This window comes from Halyomorpha halys, unplaced genomic scaffold (assembly GCF_000696795.3).
Source record: "Halyomorpha halys isolate HHAL.00 unplaced genomic scaffold, Hhal_1.1 Scaffold1350.1, whole genome shotgun sequence".
In the NCBI taxonomy this organism is placed as follows: Eukaryota; Metazoa; Arthropoda; class Insecta; order Hemiptera; family Pentatomidae; genus Halyomorpha; species Halyomorpha halys.
The window spans coordinates 46387-57839 of record NW_027113576.1 but is presented as its reverse complement, the minus strand read 5'-3'; the positions used below and the strand labels follow the sequence as shown (position 1 = coordinate 57839).

The following is an 11453-nucleotide window of genomic DNA, read 5'->3' as shown; positions in this document are numbered from 1 at the left end:
ACAAGGAAAAAACTTTTTTATTATAAGAATAGACATTCAAAAAATAAAATTATGAAAGTAAACTCATTTTTAATAATTTATTTATTGCTATTACTATTTATTATATATTTACGAATAATTTCATATTAGTTATACACTGGCGTGATTGTGATCTGGCTCCACAGACATATTCTAAACGCAGGTTTTAAACAAGTGGTTTTCAGTGGTGGGGAAGTTTATCCTGGAAGTACAAGTATTATAATATTATAAATATTAACTTTTATCACTCCTAAAAAATGTTTTACCGCATTTCGGTCTACATTATAGATAAATAAATTACCTCAATGGATAAAAAAAAAACTAAATTAGTCCAGTATTAACGATTTTACACTGAAGTTAGCTGTTATCATTCATGCTACTGCAGTTACCATCTTATCACTTCATTTATATTAATTGATATCAATGTTTTACCTGGAGTCAACAATAGATGAGAATGATGCGTTATGGTGTATTATGGTTAGAAGGGGCGTTGGTCTGACAAGAAGGGTAACTAGAACGTTTCACCCAGTCCTCTGGAATACGGTCAACGGACAACAAAAGGCACATTTTCAGAAGTGTTGTTGAGCCCTCACTTAACTACGCCGCAGAAAACTGGACACTTAATCCTTGAGGCAGAAATGGATTTCCGGAGAAGATGCCTGAAGATTACCCGCCTGGGAGGAGTCAGCAATGAGGAGATCAGTTGTGAAGGGACGCTTTGGCTTAACCAGACAAGCTGTTAAGGGATGAAACTTGAAAATATAAAGTATGTAATATCGAAGTTTCGATAGTGTTCAATTAATGTATATACATCCTCAACAAGAACAGCAATACCGGGTCTGTTACGATTAAACTCCACAAACTATGAAACATATTCACTGCCGAACTAAATGCAATAGCAGCAGCACTTCACTTCTGTTTTTCTTTGAACCACACCAACATTACAATAATTCATTAAGCTCGATAAAAGGTTTAGATTGTATGTATCCAGAGCATCCGAAAATTTCCTGCATCCATTTTCACTTAAAAACTCATATACAAAATATGGGTATGTCAGTTACATTTATATGGGTTCCATGCCATGTAGGAATCGCAGGGAATGAACTAGCCGATCACGCTGCCGGACGAAGGAAAAACATATATACAAGTACAATTACAATACAATAAATAAGATAGATACAAATACAATAACAATAAAAAAGATCCACATATAATAAAACTACAGAAATAGGATTTAAAATAACAGCACTCTGAGCAATTTTTTGCTAATATTCGTTAAATTTTATTTATTTTTTTATTTGATTATTTATTATTTTATTTATTTATTTTATTATTATTATTTTCCTTTCCAATCAAGCTATATTTCTGTCGGCATATTTTGTGATTTTAAAACCTGAAACACCAATTTTATTGCTTTATCATCGTCTACAAGGCTTTGTGAGATATCTTGGTTTAGTCCCAAGCTATTGAGATGTGGTGTGAAATATGGGCATTGTTGGAAAATATGGCTTATTGTTAGATTGCTGTTTCAATACTGGCAGTTCGGAGGTGTTTCTTTTGAAATAAGATAGGAGTGGGTGAGCCTCGTGTGACCTATTCTCAGCCTAGAATTCTGAAATAGAACAAAACTAAGCGTTTTTCGTTTGCAGCTCTGAAATTATGGGTTTTTTTTTTACTGATCTCTTCGATGAATAAGAAAAAAAGTAATGGTGATCATATTAAGCCATATTATGTTTACGAAAAATTATAAATGCATAATGTGGCTCGAAGTAAAGTAGGCCAGAATTTTGTCATCTCAAACTACCAAATTCCGTTTTTCAAAGAAATTAAAAATTAGAAATTTACACAGGATTTTTTATTTTGTGCTGGTTGCCGTTGTTCATATAATCGTTCATAACTACTCTGTATTTTATCCAATTCCCACGTTAAGTGAACCGTTGGAAAGCTGAATGTCTGATTTTTCAGTCTACATATGGCTCATTGTTAGATGCAGTTACAGGCAGTTCGGAGGCGTTTCTTTTGAAATAAGATAGGAGTGGGTGAGCCTCGTGTGGCCTATTCTCAGCCTGGTCAGTACAACTTCCTCTCTACGGCATTTGCAACTGGAGGTACCCCAGGGCTTGACATCCTTTTTAATAATTTTTAATTTATTCATTGGGCTTTTGTTCCACAAAGATTGCCATTTAACTTTGATTTCATTTACAAGAGGCCTGTTCATCTCTGACGGAGTAAAGATTGCTTTACCCTGTCCCGGAGGCGTTATTGCAAAACTCCTTGAAGAAGGAGAATTCTCTTCTTCTATCAAATAGGGAAAGTCCGACTCGGCGAGGGCGTAAATCCCGGTCTTTCTCGACAGCCTGGCTCGGTGTCCTTCCATGGCAGAGCAATCTATTATTACGTGTTCTGCTGTTTCAGGAACTTCGCACGTTGCGCACCGGGGGTCTCTGCACCTTTCCCCGAAACCCCCGTGTCCTGTTAGGATCTGTGAGATCCAATAGTCTGGGAGGGCCCATTTAGCCTTCAATCTAGAAAGGACGGTAGGGAAGAATTTTCTCAAAGTATCCCTTTTGTGCTATTCAACCACCGTCGGTTCCATTCTTGCAAGGTTTCTTCTGGAAGGATTTTCTTCCATCTGTTTGAGTAGTCACTAATACTCTCGGAGGTTCACCGGTATATCAGCCAGACCTCTCTTTATCGTATGTCAGTAGTAATCTTCCTGCAGGAGAAGATCAATTGGATTCTCAAGAATAGTTGTTATCCCAGAAAAAAATCAAATAAATAAACTTTAAAGCTCCCTCTGAAAAAAATTTAAGATATACCAAATTAAAAATAAGAAAATTTCAAATAAACTTAATAGGTTTCTTTTTTTTTTTTTTTTTGACTCCCATCGGAGTCCTATACTGCCTAACCATGGTTGGGGGTCAAAGTTCTTCATTTTGTGGGACCGCCAAGCAATGAAAAAAGTCGACGTCCCAGGCCGGATTCGAACCGGCACCTCCAATAAACATCAAATTGGTAAGACTGTGTCTTAACCACTGAGCTATGGGCGGCCCTACTTAATAAGTTGGATCTTCCAAAAAAGCAAATAAGTGTTCCATGAAGTTATTTTGAAAATTAAACTTTCATATTTTTAAATATTTGAACCACCTATTGCTATTCATTGACTAGGCTGTAAATATACTGGATCAAACCTCTCTAAAACCTTTATTCCACATCCTGATATCCTTAACCCATCTTGAATGTATTGAAGCAGAACTAAATGACCCTCTCACCTAAAGCATTTCATCCTTCTGAAATATCTAGTATCATTCAAAGATTATCTACCCGCAAAAACATTGACATTGCCCTACTGACTGAAACTCATTTCACTCGACGGACACACTTTTACATTTGTGACTACATCACTTATAGATCAGACCACCCAGGCAACACTTTCCATGCTGGTTCTTGCATCCTTATCCCATTCCTTTATTCCTTCCAATCCAATCAACCTCGGTAATCATTTCGACTCGCCCCTTCCATGTTACACCTTCAGCTGTATACTTTCCTCCTGGTAATAACCTTTCTTATAACCTTCTTGATTCCTTATTTCGAACCTTCTGACCGCGCTTCATTGGTGGAGAAGACTACAATGCACCAACGATTGTGATGCTCCAACACTTATGCTATCCTCTCGCCCAAAAATCTTACTTATTGGCCAACATCCTTAAAAAAACGACCGGATAGTCTTGACATATTTACCACTTTCCAGATTTCATCCTCCCAAGCCGTTGTTGAATCCTTGGATGACCTTTCATCAGATCATAGTCCAGTTTTGCTTTTTTTTACATTTAATCTTTGTATTGTATCTAAGTACAGAAAGAGTTGACTGACAAACTTAAATGTGACCTGGAAACCAAACTGGACTTAAGCATTCGACTGAAGAATACATTGACGAAGCTATTGAAAAACTCACATCATCAAAAAGAACAAGTATAAATGACAATTCATCGACTAATAGAGTCAATAACAATAAACAAAATAACCTGCCACAGCATTTTCGTATCTTATTAAGGGAATAACGTAGAAGAAGATCGAAGTAGCATAGGACCAGATTCTTTTATTTTTTCCTTTTTCATTGTCTGTATATATATATTTCTTCTTATTATTAAACTTTTGTACATATAGTTCTGTTGTTCTTTCTCTGCTTTCAACTTGTTAATTTACTTACGTTTTTTTTTTTTTTTGGTGTTGTTCACGGAATATTACGATAATTCAACAGGTGAGTAGGTAACACCCCTAGGTTTTCTGTTATCAACATGTAAAGGTATTCGTCAGTTGTCATAATTCAACAATTGTTAATATAGGGGTATATTTTAGGTATATTGTGGGCATAATGCTTCGAGGTTTTCGTTATTTCCAAAGATGTTCCGGTAACCTACGGCAACGGAAAGGTTGAATCGGAAGACTGCCATGTAGACCAGTAGCGTTCATGTGGCCAGAACCAAAGCTTGCCTCCTCCAACGCTCTTGGTGGCAAGAGAAGCAACCGGATGAGTGTGAGATAGCCATCTTGTCTCAACCAGAGATGCGTCCATCCTTTATTTTTATTCACTAATCATCGATATCCACATGAGTGAGTAGAGTTACTTCAGTGGTTCCCAGCAGGAGGGAGGAGAGGCTTGGAGATGCGGGGGGAAGGAGGAAGAAAGAAGTAAGTCCATCTAGCAATAGTTTACATCCACATCATCATCAACCACCTCAATGTTAGATCCACGATTTCCATAGCCCAGTCATACAAAATTCTAATAATAAACATAAATGTTTTCTTTCGGCCACCCACTACACCATTTGTAACTTAAACAATAGAATTTTATTTCATTTAATCATATCTGGTTTTTTCAATTATACAGTCCACTCCAACCCAACCAGCCAACCAAAAGTGAAGTGTGTCCGGCAATTCAGTTGATGGTATGCTTCATACAAAGGAAAAAAATATCGTGGTGCCTAAGGAGTAATTTATTCTTTATTGTTTTGTTTTTTTCCTTTTTACGATAATATTTAATTTTTTTTTCCTTTAACTCACCACCTTCTCTACTGAGCGTGGGCAACTATAAACGATAAGCATATAACTAAGGATAAGTCAAAATTCGCGGTTATATTCTGGCGCCCAACGTGGGGTACTAATAATGAATGTACACAGAATAAAATCTCATGCAGTACGTTTCCGACTCAGTCCTGCATAGTAATTTTTTCATTTTCATAATAATGTTAAATGACGAAGCGCTGATACTGGCTGTCATGAGAAACAAAGAAATCGGAAAATATGTTTATAAAGGAAATTATTCATATCAGGCTTTCGGAATTTTAGATTAAAATTAAGGGAACCAATTACAATAATAATAATAATAAGAAAAAAATCAAGGCTATCAATACCTGTGCTATACCTGCTAAGTTATAGCTTCGGAATAATGCAATGGTCGAACACGTCGAGAGATCAGTTGAATGATTAAAGTTGGAAGGCTATTCTCCGAGACAGAGGGATTTGTGGTTGCTATTCAAGACCAGGTTATTGCCACGAGATCATATCATAAGACGCAACAGCACCGGGTAAGTGTCGATTAAGCTCGTTGGCGCTGGAATCAATCCAACATATCACGGGTGGGTGTGGAGTGTTGGCTGGTACTGAATATTTACAGAGGCATAACAATGTGACCAAAACTTGCATCAGGCCCTGGTAGTGAAGTAATTGATCATAAGTTCCCATACTACAAGTACCACCCAAATATACTCCTCCAAAAAGATCCTCTCAAGCTCTCAATAATTACGGACCATACAGTACGCCATAATAAACCAGATCCTCGTTATTGATCTAAGAAAAAAAGAAAGTGGAACTTATTCATGTCGGAATCCAAAACAATAATAATATAAGCTCTACTGTGCCATAAATATCAGAAATTGGCGATTGAATTTAAGGAACTGTATCACTTAGAGGGAGTTACCACTACTCCAATCATTATATCCACCAATGGTCTCGTACCAAAATCCACAGTGGCAGTCGTGAATGGTTTCGGAGTGTCTATTAATGTACTAAGAGAGGTTTTCTTAGACACAGCACGCATAGTGCGAAAGGTTTTAAATATCTGATAAAAGAAAATAAATAAATAAAAAAAATATATGAAGGTGGTTGGACTTCTAGGTCCATCACTTCAGACACTCAACCCGCAATGAGGTAAAAAAAAACCGACCATAATTATAATGGTTATTAATATTAATCTCTATTATAATAATAAATAATTAATTATTATAACAGTAGTTAGGAGTCGCAACCACAGGCGAGCAATTGGTATAAACTACAGGTTTGATTCAGTCAGATAAACTCTTGTGGAGATCTAATATAATAACAAATCATTACATAATAATAGAAGCGCTTATACTTACTGCCATATCTTTTTGAACAGAGAAAACAACTAATTGATCTGAAACAGAAACTACTCCCCAGTATTGAAAATAAAAACAATCCATTTCATTTTTGTAAGATCAAAACGCATAGCAGCCCTTCAGACAATTGTGATTTGAAGGGTTTCTGTTTACACTTCCACCCAACAGCTCTGATCATGACCTACAACGTAGGCTGAAACGTCAGCAGAAAATAAATAAATAGTTATTCCTATATTTTCCTCCTTCTCGACCGCATTTCTAAACATTTCCTTCTAACTATAAGGACTAATAACTATATATTTATTCATTTCTCCTATTTATAAAAAAGGGTACCACAAGGAGTTGAACCATTGGTTAAGAACGTGGTATGGAGGTGGTTTGATATAAATTCCTACGAATTATCTTAATCGTCGAGATAAATCATATTTGAACATGGATAATACGTATTAAGCTAGGAGGGGTTAAGATTGTCAGCTTTATAATACGTGAAGACTTACGGGTTAAGATAAAAAGGATGATGTAATGAACATAAAACAAGTCATGGTTTCAATTTTATATTTTTAATAGAGTATTTTATGCATATTATATAATTCAAAAGTACCTTATGTTGTGTTTATTGTTCGCCGGAGATCTTTATGGGAGAATGATCGGGGAGAGAGGGAAGGGGTTACAGTCAGAAATGAAAAACATTAAAAATGATGATGATGATGATACCAAAGTTTTGGCTTAATTAAAAATTACTTATGCAAGACACATAAATGTGATTTTGGGATTCTGCAATTGTTGTTCTGAAGAAAGCCTAAAATGTCGGCCGAAACGTTGGTACATTAGAATAATTTTCAATTATTAGTGTTTTTCACTTCTAATCACACAACGCAACTTTTCCTCCCTTTCCCTTCTCCGATCGTCTTCTGCTTGTAATTAAAATATAATTTTATATGTACTTATTGGAAGTACGGGCTTTCAGACATTAATTACTCATGTGTGAGTGCTTCTGAATGGACCCAATTCGGTCTATGTTCCTCAGATGTAAGATTCTGTATTCCTAATCAAATTAGGAATAATTAATTGTCTAGCCAAGTACAATCCCTAAAAAAAGAATAAAATAATACATTATAATTTCGAAATTGGAGTAAAAAAAATAATAATTAGAAAATTGAGAGCTTTTCAGTAATAAACAGGTAAATTCATTTTGGGCCATATTTTAGCTACATCGGATTACCAGAAACAAAAAAAAAATGATTTTCTGTATAATTAAAAATTTGAATAGCACCAGCCTGTAGCTTCCTCAGTTTCTGCTAGATAGCAGCACCTCCACTTGCAAGAAGATGCAGTAGTCCTTCCCACAGAAATGTAACTGAAAATATCAGATGTTCTACAACCGAAGACGGCTAAAATTACATACGAGGATATCATAGAATGGCTACATTGTATTTTATTGTCCTACAATATACAGTTCATACTCACAGCAATTTTGAGTTCTAGTTTCAAAGGTGTAAAGTACTCAAAACAAGCTTGAAAAATTTCGTGCTCCTCTCTTAAACACTTGTTTGAAATTCACTACACATTAACAAAATGTATTTATATTTATTTTAAATAAAATTATTAAAAAGAAGAATGAAATATTAGTGCTATTCTTGTAAATTGTGCTGAAGTGTTACTTGCTACAATCAGTGTATCGATTTTGTTCAAACAAATGTTTTGTGAGTTCGAGCACTTAATCGAATTAATTTTACTTGAAGACAACTTGAAAATAACATATAAATAAAATTTTACATAATTTTTAAACGAAACACCTCATAGGAAAATTCCAAACTAACCTTCTGGAGGAGTTGGACGAATTTCAGACGTTTACACAGTTTTTGTTGTATATTCAAATAACATTTAGTTGTCTTATATTGTATTTTTATAACAATAAATGAGTTTTTGAGCATTTTTTTTTTTTGTCAATATTTGTTTATTCCTATAATTTCATGTGTTATTTTGGTTACTCTAATATTTTAAGTTTCCTGTTTTACTATGAGAAAAGGAGAGCGGGTTCCAGAAGCCGTAGTATAATTTCTGAATGCTGATATATTTATTTTTATTTTGAAATTTATCTAAGGTGAATGTAAATTTGTTAAAATAAAAAGGAAAAATTATTTCAACAATTCCAATCAGTAGAATACCCGTAAAAAAATTGAATTGAGGGCAAAAAGTATAATTACAAGGAAATCATTAATAGGATATATATAAATGAAACCTGTATCAATTCAGTACTTTGGCAGCTACACGAAGAGTTGATTTTTTCAGGATCACACTTAACTACAGATTTTTCCACCAAAGGTTTTTTTTTTTAAAGCTACCCACCTTGAGGCTGGGTAGGACCCCTTAGTTTTTCACAGGGTTGACTGAAAAGACAGGAAACTGCTGACCAATCCTCTACAGCTGACATCCCAACCAATCCTAACACCACCCTCACCACGTATGCCGATGACACATGTGTGCTCACTGTTAATAATAACCCTTTAATTGTATCCCAAACTCCTCAATCCCATATCACAGCCTTCGAAGAATGGTGTAATCGGAGGATTAAAATAAATCCAAACTACTCCCATAAAATCACCTATACCCCTGTCGAACTGATCCGCTACCTTGGACTACAACAGGACAAACGACTTACCTGGAATCCTCACACAAGACTGAAAAAACTGAACGCCGATTTTGACTTTTACAGCACTTACAGGACAAACGGTCTAAACTTCCAATTCATTACAAAAGACTGATCTACTTGACTGTACTAAGGCCAATCTGGACATACGGAGTGGAGCTTTGGGGCTCCACTAAACCATCAAATTCCTCCCGAATCCAATCCTCCAATGCTTCTTACTTTGTCACAAATCAAGCCATCCATCATGACCTTAATATCCCATATTTTGTCGATTTGGCCGACACCCGATACCATTCCTTCCATGGAAAACTTCCCAACCACTTAAATCAACTTGTTTCTAACCTGGCTTCTCCTTCATTACCTAATAATCCTCCTAGGCTTCTGAAAAGAAGATGGCCTCGGGATCTTCTCCTCTAGAAATGTTATTGGAGTTCTATCATTGGGTTAATTCTCCACATGTTTGTATCATGTCACTATCTCACCTACAGCAAATTTACTTGTTGTATATATGTTATACAGTTGTAAATAATAATAAATAAATGATTAAAAAAAAAATGTTGGAGAGCTTTAGGGCTCAACTATACCTTCCATTTCCCGTCGTATCCAATCCTTTTCATCAAAAATCCTTTGTAAAATCTTCAATGCTCCTTAATTTTTCATCTTTAAAATCATCCATAAAGGTTTTAATATTCCATATGTAACCGATCGAGCCCAAACCAGATATCAATGCTTCCATTTCAAACACCCTAACCATTTAAACCCTCTAGTTTCTAACCTTGCTTCTTACTGACAGTCTCTGAGGCGGTAAAAAGAAGATGGCCTGGAGACCTTCTGGTGTAGAAATATGATTAGAGTGCTACCAATGGGTAGTTTCTCTTCATGCCTTTTTCACTCCATTTTGATCTTGCTTATTTAGTTTGATCTTATTTGCTTAACGTATAGTTGTAATATAAACAAATAATAAAAAATATATAAATTTAGGAATTGAAGAATAATTAGGAGTAATAACTATGTAATCGTGTATAACTCATCCTATAGATTAAAAGTTGTAAAAATTAGCAATAGTTGAAACTAATAGATAAAGTTGCCATGGATACGACCCCTATTCATGAATGAACCATTGATAAATAAATATCGTATCCATGGCAACTTTAGCTATTAGTTTCATAGTTGCCCAACTCTGGTTTCGTCCGACCGAGGCATACCTTTTTGGCACATAGAGTAGAGGATAGATCATTACAAATTCATACTAAATGATTAGTACGATAATTTTTTTTTTTTAAATAACTGCAATTATTTTTATGTTGTTATGGATCCAAGACACGCAGAAGTGAAGTGCTGCTGCTATTGTATTGCGTTCGGCAGTCAACGGCAACTATGTTGCATAGTTTGACGAGTTTTATTTAGTACGTTGAGTCATTGATACAAATGATGATGCTAATTGTTGATCTGATGTTGATCCCTCATTGTAAATTATAAAGAAATACGGCATTTTTTAAAAAATACAAAAAAAGTGAACTTTGTATTCATATTCGGTATTATTTTTAGAGTATTTGGAAAGGTCTGGAATATGGTCCGGGTGCGGTCAAATTAAACTCAAACAGTAATATTTTGTACTATTTTTATTTGAGCCAACGTTTCGCCCCACGTTGCAAGACTTCAAAAGATACAAAAACTTAACACATGTACAAAAAAGTAAATAGAAAATTACAAGTTTATACAATGAAACATAAACATTTTTTTTTATTATTTATTTAATGTAATTTACAACTGTACAAAATAATACAATAGGTATATATGTTGTATGGTTCATATACACTTGAAAATCTTGGGAAGGAACCGCCCATTGGTGATACTTGAAACATTAATTTAAATTAGAAGGTCGAGTCTCATGTGTCATGGCCGCAGGTACAGTTCGATATACACTTCGCTCTGTGTTTGTTACTTTGTTATAGTGGATAGATCTCAAATTCTGCTCTCAAACTTCATGAAACGTGAGTTTGTAAACAACTAAACATTTTTATACTTTCAAATAGTGGAAGTGTAAAACTATTAACTAAAATTAGCCAATTTTAATAGACAATCGTTTACCAGTGAAAGCGCAAGTAGTCGGTAATTCCCCCTAGGGGGTCTTATCTTAATTCTATAATTCACGGTCAAGGTGCTGTGTACTCCTTTACTGTCTCCGTTAGGTCGTCCGTTCGAATCCAAAGACAATAGAATTTTTTTTTTTTTTCCTCTACTATTTATTTTTTTATTATTTTTTTGCAACAAGGACTTTTAATTTCAGAAATGTTTTATTTAATATTTTTATATAATTTGGTGTACAGTTTAGTTTTTTTAGAATAATTTGTTTAAGCTTGTAT

General features: G+C 34.8%; 1 long non-coding RNA gene across 1 annotated transcript in view; it reads right to left on the bottom strand.

Annotated features, from left to right (window-relative positions):
- Window positions 1-6975: 6975 nt before the first annotated feature.
- The window catches only part of LOC136796669 (uncharacterized), a 22131-nt gene continuing 17653 nt past the window's right edge, over window positions 6976-11453 (bottom strand). The window contains exon 2 of the long non-coding RNA XR_010844420.1: window positions 6976-7526. This is a non-coding gene — a long non-coding RNA (uncharacterized lncRNA). The remainder of the gene's footprint in view (window positions 7527-11453) is intronic.